Here is an 18,799-nt window from a genome sequence, read left to right as displayed (position 1 = left end):
ATCGAACAGATTAAACCGAATTAACCGATATTTTAAAAAATTTACCTATCAAACCGAATAAACCGAACCAAATTTCCGATTTTTTTGGTTCGGTCGATATTCTCGGTTTGCCATTTTTTGCTCACCCCTATTGCTTTTGTGTTTATATTATAATATAGTTGGATCAATTTTGTGTTTATATTATAATATAGTTGGATCAAAAAAATTATAATATAGTTCCACATTAATCTTTTTAGGAAAAAAAAGCTTAAACATCTCAAATTTTACACATATATATCAGTGCTCTTTTGCAAATATTTCGTGCTTAATTTATCACTTTTCTGTGGATATAATATAATACGAATTGGTAACAGCAATTCTTTAAAAAAAAAAGAAGGAATGGGTAAAAAGCAAAATCGTGAACGGCAGGATTCGAACCTGCGCGGGCAGAGCCCACATGATTTCTAGTCATGCCCGATAACCACTCCGGCACGTCCACCACTTTGCAAATAAAACTAACTTTTACTTATATATTTTATATTTAATCAGTAAGCTTTAAATTAGAATTTTCAAGTTTAATAAATTTTGAAAGTATAGGTTGACGGGATTGTAAACAGGTTTAACGTATCATGATCCTGGTTCTTGGTTATTAATTGTAATATATATTGTACTTCTTTTGAATTTATATACCGTACATGGCCTTTTTGAAACAGAAACATACATAGAATTCCGGCCTTTTGGGTACATTCTTGCGTAAAAAATACTGAAATACAAAGTGCAGATAAATCTGCTAAATAATCCATAAGCATATCTTATTCTTTATTAATACTAGTAATCGGAGCACATGCTTTGCGTGTGTGCTGAAAAATTAATTATCATAAAGTAAAATTTGATTTTTGCAATCAAGAAGTAAATTTGAAGAACTAATTTATCAAATTGAGACGTGAAATAGTGGAGATGTCAGAGTGGGAGTTGTTCTTTTGGTTAGTGGTTGGAGATGAAAAGGGTAATATAAGAAACTTTTAAACATTTAGATTTAAAAAAGAGAAATCAATGTAAAGCGTGAAGGGTAATTGTGGAAGAAAATTTTGGTATGTTCTTGACATATCAAAACAGTTTCTATGATATCCTCAACTATTATAAATTCTTTATTAATATGATACAAATGATACATAGTGCAGATTAATGACAATATTACATTCTCACTAAATTATTAAACAACTGTAAAGTGGATCGGAAACACAAAGATTAATGATTTAAATCAATTGATGTGCTAGCTGACACGAAACAAACAAGTTTATTGGTGTAACCAAATTAAAGTAATTAAATATGATCTCATATCCTTCTTCCAACTGCATGCATGTGTGCCTGCAAAATATATATATAGAAACTGTGGTGATCAGATTAAGTTATCAATCTTGAAAAGATATAAACATATATATATATATACCTTAATGCAAGTAATCATGATTTAAATAAAGGGCAAATTATTTTAAACTTCCCACTACCAAACTTCTCTTTAACTTAACTCTCTACCCACCCTTTTCTTTATTTTTACTTCCTAGTGGTCCCCATTTTTGAATTAAAAATTAATTAAAACTTATCATTTGTACGTGGCTTTGTTATACCTATCGAACCAGTCCCGGTCATGCAAGACTATCAGTTACGCAAGGTTTCCAGCCGATATACTCCGAATTAAGGGTCCAACATGCTTCCGTAAGATAAATTAAATTTAAATACATCTTTGACCATAATGTCGTCGGGTCATACCTGCCGAGTTTTACGAAGTGCTCCTCACACCCCAACCACGCAGTCGCAACAGATGGTTTCTGCACAAGCTCTTTCAACGACACCCAGCACAGCCTTAATTCGTTTTCTACCTTAAGGCGTATGGTATATAAATTTAATTATAAAATATGAGCATGAAAGAACGAGAGATTTAGGAAATTTATTCAGACATAATATTATTACATAAATCAACTCCTTTGAAGAGGAGAAGACAACTTGTTTAACTACTCATAGTAGCCTTGTTTTTGAAATACATAAAAGAAAACTTAATACAATAGAAAGAGAAATATTACAAAAATTTATTTGTAAGAAAACTGAAGGGAATGATCGATATCTTCAGCTTCCTCAAATGCCTGTATTTATAGCTGTAGTGTAATGCCCCAATTTTATTATAATTGAGTTTAATCGAAATAATCAGAGTTTTCAGTATTTAAGAATCGTATTGATATTCGCAGGGGATCATTTTGCAAACTTGAAGAAATAAAGGACTGAAATGCAAAAAGTGGGATTTTATATATTATCTTTGGCAAGTTGACTTTCAAGTCACTTCAACCTATCACCCTCATTCCCTCCTTCCCTCTCCCTTCATGTACCGAACAGGAAGCCATGGGAGACGCCATTTTGAGCTTCTTCTTCTTTCGATTCGCTCGATCCGACCGTTAGATTTTCATTCAGAGTTGAGATTCACGATCACCGGAACGAGGGCTTCATTTAGACGTAAGTTTTGCTACGATCTCTTGAACTTCGATTTTGTTGAGTGGTCAGAATTTGATAATATTGGAGTATGTTATTCTTAAGCTAGCATAGATCGTGTATTCGAAGTCGGTTTGAAAAAAGAACGAAGTTTGGATTTTATATGATTTTAGAGGTGAAATTCAAAATTGGTGATTTTGATTGAGGTTGGATTTGAGTTGTTTTGATGGATTGTGATGATGATTGAGTTATTGTGATTGTTGTTTGATGGTTTGTATTTCCGGATAGTCAGTTTATAGCCGTTATGCCGTCGAAATCGAGTTTGAATTATCGGTTTTGGTTCGGTTTGAGTTGTATATCGAATTTGATTGAGTTTGAATTTCGAGTTGATATTGAGTCCGTATTCGATGTTTTGACAGTTGATTGAGGATTCGGGAGTTGATCGAACTTGGAGACTTGTTTATCGGTTGAAGAATTGAAGACGGTATATTATTGATTGTTGTATCGACTTTGAGTTTTTTATCCGAATAGACTATGATATCGAGTTATCTCTTGTTGACAGGAATCACTTGAAGTTTCGAGAAAAGGTAAAAGTCGACAATAAAACGAATGGGAGCGAATACTCGAGATTGACTCATTCTCGAGTTCCCAAAAATCACATACTACATGTTTATTTGCTTGAGTGAATTTGATTGTTATTCTATTTTCACTTGCATTCCATATTGAGCCGATTTCTCGATTCGTTTTGAAATTAGACGATTTAGGGAGCTATATTGAAGTGGCTTTGGATTTCGAGTTTTTTCAAGTGCCAGAATACTTCTTATAGTTGCTCTAAAGTCTAGGGGTTGAGTTGAACGACATCCACCCCGAATGGGTGTGTATGTGAGTTGTTGTGAAGACTTGGCCCCGGGATCCCAACCGAATAATGATTGATATTTCGATTATCTGATTTGATAGTCCCGAGTTTTGAAGCCATGCATTCATTCATTCTCATTTTGATTTGTTACTGATTATTACATTTCAATCTGAGGTGTTTACTTGATATTGCATGCCTGTCTCTTTTACTTAAAAATTGTATTTCTAACCGGTTTATCCGGTTGTTGTCTTTGTTTGTATGTGTACTTGGCAACAGGAGGATCAGGAGCTGGACCAAGTCGTTTGGGTTAGCTCGGGATGTGATGATAGAAGTGAGACACCGTGTATCTTAGGGTCGTACCTTTTGGATTTGTACTGTTTTGTTTAGTCGAACGGATCCCTACCATCAAACTTGTACTGTTAAACATCGTTTTGTTGGTGTTTCAACTCCTTAGATCTCATGTATTTTTGATGTTTGAACCTGGATTGCTTGGATTTGGATTCGAGTTCGTAAATATGTATTTTTATGCTTTGGATTTTCTGCAGCCGAGTTGACGGCGCGGGCGCGGGCGCGCCTTTGTTTTGCGAGGTCACGGCGCGGGCGCCCTGACTATTGGCGCGGGCGCGCTGTTTCTTGCGAGGTCAAGGCGCGGGCGCTCTGATTATTGGCGCGGGCGCGCTGTCCTTTGCGAGACTCCGACGCGGGCATGCTGCTTTAGGCGCGGGCGCGCTGTTGTAAAAAAAAAAAAAAAATTTTGATTCGTTTTTACGCGGCTCTTCGTGTTTGATTTTGTTTAATTATTCGAGAATAGGAGATTAGAAACGGGGTCTCACATGTAGTTCCACTCGTTTCACCGAGAAACTTCAGGGAATCTCACAGCTGTATTGTATTTCTTTATGTCATTATTGATAACATCTTTTACTAGTGGAGGAGGTAGCTGTCTTGAATTTTTTATGCCATTATTGATGGCATCTTTAACTAGGGGAGGAATCACATGTCTGTCACTTTCTTTTGGCTTTATTCTCCTCACATGCCTGCTTTATTGTTGTCGGGGCATCTTTTGCTTTTGAAGTAGGCCCCTGTGAAAACGCATCTTTGGTGGTCCTTGTCCACCTTTGATTTTCTAGGAAAAATCCTTTCGATCCGTTCAGGGTCTAAAGGTTTTTCCAAATTCTGGCTCCTTCTGATTTGGGCATTCTGGGCAGATATTATCTGACCATCGTCCAATATGAGCCATGTTACAAAATTTTCGGCGAGTTTCTTTACTCCCCGGCAGCTTGCTGTTCCACAAAAGGTTTCTCTTCTTTTCGAAGAGTTCTTCCGCAAATGCTGTAGTTTTTCCTGTCATTGTGTTCAACAGAAACGATCCATTCACAGAATTTTGATAAAATTTGAATGGAAACTTGACTTTTTCCATCTCAGTAAGACAGACCCAAATATCCCATGCCCTTCTGGTTGAGATCTCATTTTACCCGAAAGTGGACACCAATGGTATTTCTTCAGTTTTAGGATCCTTGATAAATTTATGACTGTTTATATCAGGTCTCCTCAGCTTGATGAAATGAAAGGGTTCGTGTGATCCTTTCATTGTTGGTTCTGGAGCTGCACTGAAAAAGTATAACTCAAGCACATCTCCTCTGGACAAATGATCATTATTTGCCCATGTTTCTTGAACTGCTTCCTGGATCCATTTTGGTAACTGTGATATCTTCGGGAAGCTTGGTGACGTTGTATAAACTGAGGCCAAAGCCCCAAATTCATACCAGAGTTTTACATCTTTAGGATTGACATTGTTTTTTAGCCAAACCCTTGGATATATTCCTGCAACATCAACCCTGCGAGTGTTCGGGTTGATTTCACTCCTTGTATTCAATTTCTCCCACCTTTGTTGATAAATCTGGAATGGAGAAATAATATATGGATTAGTATCAATCTTAGATTTTCCCTTGTCAGTGTTGGACCTAAGATTGATCTCTTCCTCTTTTACCCCAGAGGCGGAGGGTTGACTTGATGAGTTATCCTCATCAATTGTTGCTTCAACCAGATCATCAAAGGCTGATGATAGATTAGCACTTGTTTCTTGAGTTTTAGATTCCTCAACATCTTGTTTCACAACCGGTGATTGTATTTCTTGTTCTTGTAAAACCAATGGTTTTAGCATATCTTGTTTATGAGAAACCAATGGTTTCTCTATAGCCTTCACAATTGGCCCTTGAATAGCAGCCCATAGTTGTGTTTGAGCTTGCATACATCCTGTAATTCGATTAGATACTTTGATCCGATCAGCTTGTTGTAACCTGCCGGCCATTTCAGCATTAATTGCTAACTGGTTGAACTCGTTTTGAAGCAACCCAAGGTGTTCCCTGAGATGCCTCTGCATTTTCATGATGGAATCCACGTCACTGCCTTCCATCTCTTGTTAAGAAATCTGCAAGAATATTTTCATGAGATTTAATAATAACAATATCAAAAATATAATTTTGACATAATGCTTGCCATCTTAATAACCTAGCTTTCTCAGGTTTAGATTCAATCTTATTTTTTAGGAAAGCTTTTACCTGGGTGTTATTAACCTTCAAAGTGAATTTTTTAGCAAGTAAAAATAATGGTCATTTTTCAAAAGCCCTTTTTACTGCATAAAATTCCTTCTAGTTGATATGCAATCTAATGGCCTCAGGTTCTGAAAAAAGACCGCTACAGTATCTGCATGGTATTTCCCCATCTGGAGTGATCTTGGTAAGGACTGCTGCCCACCAATCGTCAATGACATCCGTAAATAATACCAGATCATCTTCATCTACGGGTATAGCCATTTTTGGGAGATTCTTACATATCTCTTTTAATTGGTTTACCCCTTTAGTATGGTCATCGGTCCATATAAACCTAGCATCCTTTTTTAACAAAGGACTGAACACCTTTCTGTACATTGCTAGATTGTTAATGAACATCCCTGAAAAATTAACTACTCCAAGAAAACTCTGGAGTTGTTTTACATCTTTGAGTTTATCTGGAAAATTCTTTATCTTTTCCACAATATGGGGTTGTAGAATTATTCCAGTTTCATCAATCTCAATACCGAGGAATTCAATTTTCCTCGTTGCAATGACTGCTTTCTTTTTAGGTAAAATCAGTCCTTCTTGTTTACAAATTTTTGAGAAAATCTCTAACTGTTTAACGTGTTCGTCTATATTTTTTGATGCTATAAGAATATCATCAATATAAACAAACATAAAGTTGAAATAATCTTTAAAAAGGTTATCCATCTTTCTTTGAAATATCTGGGGTGCATTAGCTAATCCCATAGGCATAACTTCCCAAATATAGTGTCCTTGTGGAGTAGAGAAGGCTGTGAATTTCTTACTTCCTTCTTCCATTCGAATTTGGTAAAATCCAGACTTACAATCAAATTTTGAGAACACTCTAGCATTTCGTACACAACTAATTAGGTGTTCTCTACTCGGTATGAAGTATCCATCAAAATCCAGGATTTTATTAATACCTTGGTAGTTAATAACTAGCCTGAGTTTCCCTCTTTTTATTTCATCATGATTTCTAACCAGAAAACCTGGGCTGCTATATGGTAAAACTCCTTCTTTGATTAAACTAAGGTCCAAATGTTCCTTGATAATCATTCTCATATCCCTTTGATCTGTTATGTTCATCGGGATAGGCTTATATCTGACGAATTCATATTCATTGCCTTCCTTTAGAGTAAGACTGGCTTTGAGTTGATTTCTATTCCACCATGCCAAAGGATGCTCATTGTAACTTTCTTTGAGCCTCTTTTTGACATCTTCAAGGGATACTTTATTCTCTAACTCTATATCTCTGTGATTTAGAGTTACCTTGAGAAGCTCCATATCCTCTGTTTGGAGTTCTTGTTCTGTTGTTATTTTCAACATGGTTTCTCCAAACCTTCTTGGATCTTTCATTTTTGGGTGAAAAATTTGTCCTTTATCACCACGCTGGCTGCGAAATATTATCGGAAATTTTCGAGAAAAAGCAACCTTGAGTCTTTGAACGATAATTTTATGATCACAAATTGTAGTGAACATAAGTCTTCTTGACTCATTGTCTTGTGTGTACTTCTTAAATATTTGTAAGAAGTTATTTCCTAACAGGATATCAGCTCCTGTATCATGGAAATAGATTCGTGGTGTTTTTACCTTGTACCAAGGTGTTTAACCTGCACCTCCCATAAGGATCTTTGCTTGTTTTATTCCTTTGCAAAGAATTAAAATTCTTCGAGAGAAATCTCGTCCAGCAATTTTTGGCAATTCATCTTCACATTCTTCAGGAAAGACTCCTCTTTTTGCTGTACAAATTCCTACTCCCGAGTCAATATAATCTGCAAAATACTCAGCCTTATATTGTTCATATAACATCCCTATCGGAATGTATATGGAGAAAGGACTTGTTGTCATTTTTTAAAGGGATTACTAAATGACCCCGCCATTTTTAACAGACTGTGTTGTAACTCAGTAATCCGATTAAGACTATTTACCTTTAGTTTCCCTAAGGCCTCAGAAGGTAGAGTATGGTTACTCCTTTCTACTTCTTCAATGCGTTCTAGTAAATCATGTTCATGACTTACTAATTTCAACTGTTGCTTCTTCCTCTATTTGTGAACAGAGTTCTCAAATCTGATTAAGGGATTGCCCCTTATCCAATTCTCTTGGTTTTCCATTTCGTAGAATTCTTATTGAATCCTCCAAGTTTTCTTTTTTTTGCCATGAACTCTATTCCTTTTTCAAGTTGTTTCCATGGTTTATGATCCTCTAGGAATTCTAGACCAAGAATGAGTTGATCCATTTCTTTTCCTGAAATTCCCCAGATTTGAACTTCCAATTCTCCAATATTTATCACTCCTTGGTAAGTTCCTTTTTCCTGTTGTTCCAAATAGTAAATCGAGTTACAAGGGAACAAGTTTCGATGACTTGTAATTTCGAATACTATTTTCACTTCTTTCCATCCTTCTGGAGATCTAAGTTTTCCTATTATAGAAAACTCTTTTTCTTCTGGTGGAATTTCTTGAATAGGAGATTTGTCCCATCTCCTGCTTGTCATTCTGTCTCCTTGTAAAGATAACCTTCGGGGTTCTATTTTAAGGTCTATGTATAGAACCGGACTGTCTTGAATTTGAATGTCTGTTTCCTGCATTAAAGGAAACTCGATTCTTTCCGGGTATATTGCTTGAGCAACTTTCCCAAAGATCTCTGGAATTTCAATGAACTCATTTTTAATAAATAATTCAGAATGGTGAGTATTAGAAAGAGCATATGAAATTTGATACGTAATAGAATATGGCCTATTACCTTCCTTCATTAGTCTTTTTTCCTTGAAGTTTTGATGCAAAGTCAAGGCTCGACTAAAATCTCTATCAGCTAAATTGTAGGCTATTCTTGGATAAATAACTTCCACAATTTTTCCTGCACATAAATTTCCCGAGATAGTTCCTAGAACCGCATCTTGTATATTCTTCATTCTTTTATCGCATACTACGATATCTATGGGTGAATCTATTCCCTCTTTAAAAGTAGTCTTGATCATAATCTGGATTGCTCCAATATGAATCCAAGACATTGTTTTTGCTACTTCTGCTTTTAATTTCTGTAATTCTTCTCGAATTTATTCAAAGGGAATTAACTGCATTTCAATTTGATTACTGGTTAATTCCATAAGGATCGCCATTTCCCTTTTGGACCATATTATGAGATATCGTAGTTTGACTAAAGAACCCAGCCAAACTTTCATGTGTTTCATGGCGAAACACTTCCTCTTTACTCTGATTCTGATTCTGATTCTGATTCATCTTCAGAAACTTCTCGACTAAACAATATCTCTTCTTCGTATATGCTTTCATCTGAGGGAATATTCTCAAATTGATATACTTGGACTAGATCTTGAAAGAAGACTGCATCATCCATATCTGGTGTTGCTTCAAAGATTTTAACTTCTTTTTTCTCGTTTTCTGGACAATTTGTAGATATATGTCCTCTTGCTCCACATGTCCAGCAGTTGCAATCCTTGAAACTTTAACTTGCTCTTGTATGAGTTCTTCTGAAAGTTCTTCTTGATGGTGTTATTCCCCTGCTTTGTGATGAGCCTGTTGCTGGGGATGTTCTTGTAGGTCCACTTCTTCTACCTGATCTATAGGATCTGGCCTTTTGTTTGGACCAAAATGTTCTTGGTTTCCAAGAACTTTTCATTCTTTTATTATAGAGATTATTTCTGAATTTCTTCCTTTTAAATCCCTGTGATCTGTTTCCAATGATCGTTGAAAGATCATTTTCTCTACAACACAAAGGTGTACTCTTATCTATACCCCTTATTTTCTTGTAGTTCTTCTGTAATGCTGCCATATGGCACCATTCTGCTAATTTTCCTTTCAAAAAGGAGGCACGTCTTGCCAATGTATCAAGATTGCATGGAACATACTTTAATCAGCATTTCTCTCCAGGGACTTGGCATTTTTGCAAAAAATAGCTGAATAACTATATTTTCCTCGACTCTCGAATTCTATCTGTATTTAATGAATAACATAATGTATTCATCAACTAAGCAGATATCATGTAACTCGAGGCTATAAAGAGCTTGAGTATATCTTCTCTTTTTCTCTGTATCTTGATTATTGAAATAGTCTACCCCTATGAATTGTGCTTTAAATAATGTAAGGCCTGGGATTAATTAAATTAATCCGAACTAAATTTGATTTTAATCCGAGTATATTTAATTTGAGAATATTTAGAGTTTTGATTTAAATTCTAATATTCTTAAATTATTTAGGATTGAAATTGAAATAAAATAAGGGCCGAAGACCAAATTGCAATTATTGAAGAATTGAGAGACTAAATTGCAATTTCTATTGAAGTTATCTGATTTTAATTCTATTATCAGCATGATACGTGTACATGCCTTAACAAATTCAGAATTCAAGAACAGAGAGCCGAGTTCCTTCTTGTTTCTTTGAATCTTTGATTTTCGATTTGCCGTAACTTTGGAACCGGTTATCCGATTTCAATTCCGTAAATTGTTCTGGAATCCTTACAACAAGGGCTTCGATCTCGTGTAAGTTTTATGATGTTTTATATGGATTTCGAAATCAGTTTGTGGCAGAGATCAGATTTTAAGCTTTTGATTATGTTTATCGACGTTTATGCGATTCTATCTCAAAACCGGATTGAGGAGTTTGTATTAAACGTGTCCAAGCATGATTCCAGCTTATGATTGTTGTTTATAGTTGATATTATGAAGAGTTTGGTGATATGGTAGTTGATATATGTTGTACAAATGATTGAAGTGAAGTTAGAAATGGTTTCGGGATTACGTCGGTTACCGATTTTCAATCGCTACGCCGTCAAATTGAGTTTTTAGACTATTTTGATGGTTTATATCTGAGCTGAAGTTGTTATCTAGATGTTGTGAATGTTATATCATTTTTATTCTTCAGTTTCAGTTGAGTTTGGAAGGCCAATGAATCAAGACGTCGACTTTGTACCGAAGAAGGTTGATTAAGGTTTGAAATGAGATTGATTGATGGTCTTATGATGTTGTCGCCTCGATTTTGATACGATATATTGGAATGAAGTTTGATATATATATTTTGATTTTATATTTCAGATTTGAAGAGTTCAGAATCGAGATAAATGAAGGTATAATGACGACATCGCGAAGTAGGGACTTTGAAACTCAAGAACGACTATTCTTGAGTTGGCCCACAAAAACCACATATTTGTTTATGTTTTCGATTTGATTGTGATGTTGTCGATCCATCTCAGGTAGTGGATCTTTAAATTTGAGTTGATATGATGCTATATTGAATTGATTCTATGCCAAGGTTGCTGTTAACCTTATTTGCGAGTCGGTTACGAACTCGTTAGATGGATATCCATGTCAAGATCATTTATGAATCTTGATGGCCTAGAAGTTATATGAATCAGTTCTTATGCGAAGCGTTAATTACTCTATTTGTTGAGTCGAGTTTTAAATAGAGTCGATATGATTTATTTAATGCTTTCTATATATGTTGGTTATACTGAGAATCGTTTCTCACCGGAGGTTATCCGGCTGTTGTCTTGTTTTGTATGTGTGCATGACAACAGAGAGGGCAGGAGCTGATCATCGACGTCATTGACAGCTGGGAGAGAGTCTAGCACGTGAGGACTCGGGTTGTAGACAAAGTCTTGTGAACTTTAGAAGCATAGAACCTTAGTACTTGTTGGTTTGAAGTATTGTATGGAATTTGAGATAGTTATGATTTCTATTAACTTTTGAATGAATCGTTCGATGTATATATATGCATGACTTGTTGTTCGAGATCTTGTTTATTTGTTGATGCAAGTTCCAGAACTTTTAAACCATGCCTTGTATTGATTTTGGTGACAAGAATTGATAGTGTATGGTTTTGACAGCAAAAATATTTATGCAGAGTTTTCTGGAGTTGGAGGCCGCTCGATCGACAAGATTTCACCGATCGAGCGAGGCCTGTATTTTGCAAACAGATTATTTGGATTTTCTTGTCCGCTCGATCGGGAGAAGTTGACCGATCAAGCGAGGCCAAATTATACTCAGACCCGAGAATTGTGATTTCTTAGCCGCTCGATCGGTAAGATTTCACCGATCGAGCGAGGCACTGTTTATTTTTTTAAAAAAAAAATTCCTTTGCTTTTGGTTTATTTAATTGATGATTAATGAATGTTTAATTGTTCATTAATTGCCTTAAGATGAGATTAGCAACCCGAGGTCCCCACAACAGGTGATATCAGAGAATAAGTTTCTTGGACTGAGAATAGATGAGCGGGGTAGATTGAGTTTTCTAATCTGATTTATTTACTGCATTCATATTTGTATGGTATCTGATTCATTGGTTACAGATGTTAAATTGTCACATGATGTTGTGATAATATGCGAAGAATATTTTATACAATGTTTTGAATTACATGCTATATGATTATTTGATTGAAGTAATAGCATGTAGTGAATGAGTATGAATCAGAACTCGATCTTTTGAGAAGGCATTGTAGACTGCAACAGACTTGTTCTATTTGAGATTGAACTGTACACTAATCTGTTTGATTATCAGATATGCCTCCCCGACCAGCACCAAGAGTTAGACAGACATTGGCCATGAATCAGCCTGAACAGACGAATGCTGCACAGGTCCCAGTGACAGTGTTTGAACATGGACAGGGTAGTACTTCTACTGATGAGTTCAGTGATGCTAATCCGATGGAGAAACTTCTGAAACGATTCCAATCATTCAAACCACCGAAATTGCAAGGAACTGAGAATGCTGTGGATTGCGAGAATTGGCTGGAAGATATTGAGCAGTTATTCGAGTCCCTTGATTATACAGATGATCGTCGTGTGAGACTGGTGATTCATCAACTACATGGCCTTGCCAAGAGTTGGTGGATAGCGACGAAGAGAGCGTTGGAAAATCAAGGTACTATTATTACCTGGTCTGTATTTTGAACTGCTTTCTATCAACGATTCTTTCCTGTTTCTTATCGGAAGGACAAAGGAGCAGAGTTTGCAAGTTTGCAATAGGGACAGTTAAATATCGAGGAATATGTTGCAAAGTTTACTAGCTTGTTGAAGTTTGCTCCACATATTGCTGTTAGTGATGAAGCACAAGCCGATCAATTCATCAATGGCTTGAATCCTGATGTGTTCACTCTTGTCAATTCGGGAAGACTGAATACCTTTGCTGATGCTCTGAATCGTGCAAAGGGTGCCGAAGCAGGAATACTAAAACAAAGAGGAGCTCAGTTTGTTCCCCAACCTATGAAGCAACAACAAGAACAACCACAGATTCCACCGCCACCTCGATTTGAAGCTGGAGGTAGCAGTAGTGGAAATAAAAGTTTCTTCAAGGGTAGGAGAAAACAGTTTAAGAGATCAGGTGGTAGTAGCTCTTCTAGTTCAGGTAGTTCCCGACATTCTAGAGCTGGACAGAGGTCCGATGTTTATTGTACCAAATGTGGAGGTTGACATACCAGTGAACAATGCCGAGGAGTTTTTGGTACTTGTCACATTTGCAATCAGACAGTTCATTTTGCACGAGTCTGCCCACAGCGTGGTTCTGGAGGTGCACAGAGTGCTGGATCATCGAGACCAGTGGTTCAATCAGGATCTTCTGTGCATTCATTTCAGCCACAACCAGCAGCACAGAGTAGAACAGGAGGAGGAGGAGGTCAGTCAGTGAATCAACCTCCAAGGCAGCAGGCTAGGGTATTTGCATTGACAGAGGAGCAAGCACAAGCAGCACCAGATGATGTGATCGCAGGTAACTATTTTCTTTCTGGTTATCCTGTCTATGTCTTATTCGATACTGGTGCGTCGCATACCTTTATATCTGAACAATTTGTTACGTTGTATTCATTGCCTGTTGAGTCATTAACTACTGTAGTGTCTATATCTTCACCATTGGGGAAAGGTATAGTATCCGTGATGTCTATTAGAAATTGTGTACTATAGTACGAAGGTAATGAAGTTGAGCTTGACTGTATCGTTCTTGGTTTATCTGATTTTGACTGTATAATCGGTATTTATATGTTAACCAAGTACAAAGCAACAATTGACTGTTTTCAGAAGATAGTGAGGTTCAGACCAGTGATGGCTGACGAATGGAAATTTTATGGTAAGGGTGCTAGATCTAAAATTTTCTTGATCTTTGTTATTGCTATGACTGATTTGTTACAGAAGGGAGCAGAGGGATTTCTGATCTATGCAGTTGATGTACTGAAGACTAGTCCAAAATTGACTGATCTACCAGTGGTGAATGAGTTTGCGGATGTATTCCCTGACGAGATTCCGGGATTGCCACCGTACAGAGAGGTAGACTTCGGTATTAAATTGATGCCAGGTACTCAACCGATATCTAAAGCACCTTACCGAATGACACCGATTGAACTGAAAGAACTGAAAGAACAACTCGAAGATTTGTTGGCCAAAGGATATATCAGACCGAGTGTATCCCCATGGGGTGCTCCGGTATTATTTTTTAGGAAGAAAGACGGATCGATGAGATTATGTATTGACTACCGGCAATTGAACAAAGCAACGGTAAAGAATCGCTATCCTTTACCTCGTATCGATGATTTATTTGATCAATTGCAGGGATCGTCAGTATATTCGAAGATTGATCTACGATCCGGATATCATCAACTGAGGGTTAGAGACGAATACATTCCTAAGACTGCATTTAGAGCCAGGTATGACCATTATGAATTCATAGTCATGCCTTTTGGTTTAACGAATGCACCAGCAGTTTTTATGGGATTGATGAATAGAGTATTTCAAAGATATTTAGACGACTTTGTGATTATTTTTATCGATGATATTTTGATATACTCTAAGAATCTGTGTGAACATGCTGATCATCTCCGAATTGTACTGAGAACATTAAGAGAAGAGAAATTGTATGCCAAGTTATCCAAATGTGAATTTTGGTTGCAGAGTGTAAGGTTCAAAAAGTCCACTAGCTTAATCACGATTAATTGATTTAATTATATGATTTAATACATGTTATTTATAATATTAATTGTTATGTGAATTATGTGTTATATTATTTTTTTTAAAAGTTTTAGGTTGGGTTTAATTTTGGGTCGTAGGGACGAGCCTAGCCTTGAAACGAGTCAAGAAAAATATTTTAAGTAAAGTTAGTAGATGCAGAAGTATTTTATTGAGAGAGTAAAAATTTTAAAAAATTTTAAGTGTAACTAATGGGCTGTGTTGGAGCCCATTAATCACAGAAGAAAAGCGTTCAGAAATTTTCTGAACTCTCATTTGAACGCTTACTCTTCTTTCTCAAAATCTCTCTCAAACACTGCGATCTCCAAGCTAGGGTTCTTCGGCTTCTCAAGGCTAGATCGTTCCGCAGTCCAGGTTAATCCCAATCAGAAGATCCAGGCAAGTTTTTACTGTTTTTAAACCCATTCAAGAATATAGTTATTTTCAAGATAAAACCCTAGGTGTTTGATTGATGATCTATGAATGTTTTCTTGAAAATTTATATGAGTATGTTGCTTGATTGTGATATGTGAAGCATTCCTGAGGTGTTCGGTACATGTTTATTGAGTTTTGAAAGTTTTGAATGCACTAGATCAGATTTTTTGGGTAAAAGTAGTTTTGAAGGTTTTTAATTCAATATCTTTGAAATGATTGATGTATTGGTACAAGTTATTTTGAGATTATGATGTTGTTGAATGGTATTTTTGATGGAAAAACGTCCCAAAGCATTGTGGGTTTTGAAGAAAGTGCAGAAAAGATCAGTTTTCGGAATCAGACGCCGCGACGGCGCGCCTGCGCTGCCGAGCAGCGCGCCCGTGCCTGAGCTGCGAAATCTCTGCGCACAGATAGCGTGCCCGCACTACTACCGCCCGCTCGCACTTCATGCGACAAAGCGGCGTGGGCAGTAGCACGCCCGCACCGCTTTGTCGCATGAAGTGCGAGCAGGCGGCGCGGCCGCGCTGCTTCTGGCGCGCCAATAGCGCGGCCGCGCCTCAGGCTCGATTTTCCCATCCCATTTTATGAGTTTTTGAGTCCTAAAGATCATTATTTTGATACTTTAATGTATTTTAATTATTTTTAAGAATGTTCATGAAGAATTTTAAAGTTTTCAAGGTCCGAAACGGATGGAATGCCTCACGTGGATCAGTCAAATTATGTATTGCATGATTATGTGATTTTCTCATGAAAGTTAATTTCTCATGAAATGTTTTGACGGATTTTAAGCATGTAGAATAACGAGAAACTTTATGAGCATGTACGAGATTTATGAAATGACATGATAAGATGAATGATATGATGCATGGAAAATATTTTGATGATTTATGCGTCTTGTGGTGATTATATGGGGTATGCACTTCGGGATGAGCTCCGGAGCGGCTATCCAAACATAGCTCACGGGATGGTTATACGGGGTATGCATTTCGGGTTGAGCTCCGAAGCGGCTATCCAAAGAATGAAAGTTTACGGGCTTAATGTCATATGCTTGTTGATCAACAGGAAACTATGAATGACTCGTTATGACGGTTATCACACTACTCATACTTCATCTCCCCAAATATTTTTATGATATGGCTATATTAAAGTTATGTTTATTGCATGGGAGTTTAAGTTAATGTTTTCCTTTTAAAGTTAGAAAATCCTTTTCTGCATGCTTTTGCTGAGTCTTTCGACTCACTATACTTGAATGGTGCAGGTAATGATGATGTGGATGCTTTTATTGATGATTATGGGGGCGGACATGAAGAAGAGGCAGGGGTCGGTCCAACGGGCAATGCATGAGTGTGAATGCTTTAGAATGGAAGATGTTTTAAACCTTTTTATTTGATGAGAGGCAAACAAGTTTTAATTTTTTAAGTTGATGACCATGTTTTGGCAAATATTTTTAGATGCTATTTTATTTGTGCACATTTTATACGCTATTTTAATAAATAAGATGATGCTTCCGCAAAGTTTTTTATTTTTACCAAATTTTTAAGTAAGTATGTTTGAGTAACGTTTCGATTGAGAAATTGGGACGTTACAGCTTGGTATCAGAGCAGTTCGCTCTGGGTTTGTTTGCACGCATGCATTCTCGCCACGACCCTGTGCTTCATCTTCATGGCAGTAAGTTCTTTGTTATGGATTGTTTAAGATGCATGATAGCTTTTGCGATTAATATTTATGCATGTTAATTAGGATGTTATGTTTAAATAACGTAATTAAGCATGTGGACTGTATGGACATCAGGATCATGGCTAATCGTAGGAATTCGAACGATGAGGACAATCAGAATAACTAGTTTTTGGCTGGGTTGGCGACTCTGTTGCAAGAGCAGAGTAGAGCCCAAGGGGAGCAGATTCAACAGTTAATCCAAGCACAAGCGGGAGGACGGAACAACAATCAGCCACTACTAACTAATCCGATCTTTAAACAGTTTAAGGATCTAGGACCGCAGGAGTTCAGAGGAGGGGCTGATCCCCTTGTAGCTGAGGAATGGGTGCAGTCAGTGGAGACCATTTTTGACTACATGCAGCTCACTGATGCAGACCGTGTGAGGTGTGCCATCTTTATGTTTCATGATGATGCAAGGGTTTGGTGGCAGGGAGCCCGTTCTGCTATGGATATGACTACGTTGACTTGGAATGGATTCAAAGATGTGTTCTATGGGAAATATTTCACTATCAGCACCAGGACTAGACTTGCTAGAGAATTCCTGGAGCTCCGCCAAGGGAGCATGTCCATTGCTGAGTATGTGAAGAAGTTTGAAAGGGGGAGGTATTTTGTGCCCATGATTTTGGGTAATGCTGGAGAGGAGTTGAAGCATTTCACGGAGGGACTGAATGCCACTATTCGTCGTGATGTCAGATTGAGTGGGGCACAAACGTACCGAGCAGCAGTCGATGAGGCTATGTTGTCAGAAAAATATGGGAATGATATTATCAAAGAATCGCAAGCGAAAAGAGCCAGTTACCAAGGGAGAGAACAACAAGGGTCTAGTCAGAAGAGGTCGTACCAAGCCCCAGCTCAGAGGAGACCGCAGCAGCAGCAGCGCCAAAACCCCAATCAGGCGCGACCTCAGGGACATAATCAGCCGAACGCCAATGCTCCAAGGCCGGCGAATGCACCTATCTGTCAAAAGTGTGGGAAGTCACACTCAGGTCAATGCATGCTTGGGACCAATACTTGCTTTCTTTGCAAGAATCCAGGGCATTTCGCCAAGGATTGCCCGCAGTCAAAGGATCCTATCAGGGGAAGAGTGTTTGCTATGACTTAACGATCAGGTTGACCCAGATTCAGCAATTGTCACAGGTATGATCCGTATCGCTGGTTTACCTGCTTTCGTGTTGATTGATTCAGGAGCTACGCACTCTTTTATATCTGTTAATTTTATGATGAAATTGGGGGTCTTGCCGGATGAATCTATTTCAAAATTTTGTGTGTCGTTACCCTCAGGAGAAGAACTGGAAAGTAGTAGTGTTGTAATAAATTGCAAGGTTCAGATGCAGAGTCTAGTTTTGTGTGCAGATTTTATTGTTTTGAAAATGGTGGATTTTGATGCAATTTTTGGGATGGACTGGTTTTCTCGGCATGAGGCTATTATTGACCGCAAACGGAAAACTGTCTCATTGAAAGATCAGAACGGGAAACCGTTTGCGTTCCGCACTACCTCTAAAAAGAGCGCACCAGGTATGATTTCTGTAGGAATAGCCTGGAAATTATTGAGTAATGGGTGTACAGGCTTTCTTGCGAGTCTAATTGGTGATCTGGAGGTACAGCGGCCGAAACTTGTGGAAGTGGAGGTAGTGAAGGACTTTCCAGAAGTTTTTCCCGATGATGTTGCGGGATTGCCTCCAGTCAGGGAAGTCGAATTTGGGATAGAATTGTTGCCTGGAACTAAGCCAGCTTCTAAGGCACCGTACAGATTGGCACCGACCGAGATGAAAGAATTGAAGGATCAGTTGCAGGAATTACTGGATAAGGGGTTCATCA

General features: G+C 37.6%; 1 non-coding gene across 1 annotated transcript; it reads right to left on the bottom strand.

Annotated features, from left to right (window-relative positions):
* Positions 1–396: 396 nt before the first annotated feature.
* Positions 397–478, bottom strand: TRNAS-AGA (transfer RNA serine (anticodon AGA)). Its single transcript has one exon. It is a non-coding gene; the product is annotated as a tRNA-Ser (tRNA).
* Between the last annotated feature and the right edge of the window lie 18,321 nt (positions 479–18,799).

This window comes from Henckelia pumila, chromosome 1, assembly GCF_033568475.1.
Source record: "Henckelia pumila isolate YLH828 chromosome 1, ASM3356847v2, whole genome shotgun sequence".
In the NCBI taxonomy this organism is placed as follows: Eukaryota; Viridiplantae; Streptophyta; class Magnoliopsida; order Lamiales; family Gesneriaceae; genus Henckelia; species Henckelia pumila.
This window is presented reverse-complemented; position numbering and strand designations above follow the sequence as displayed.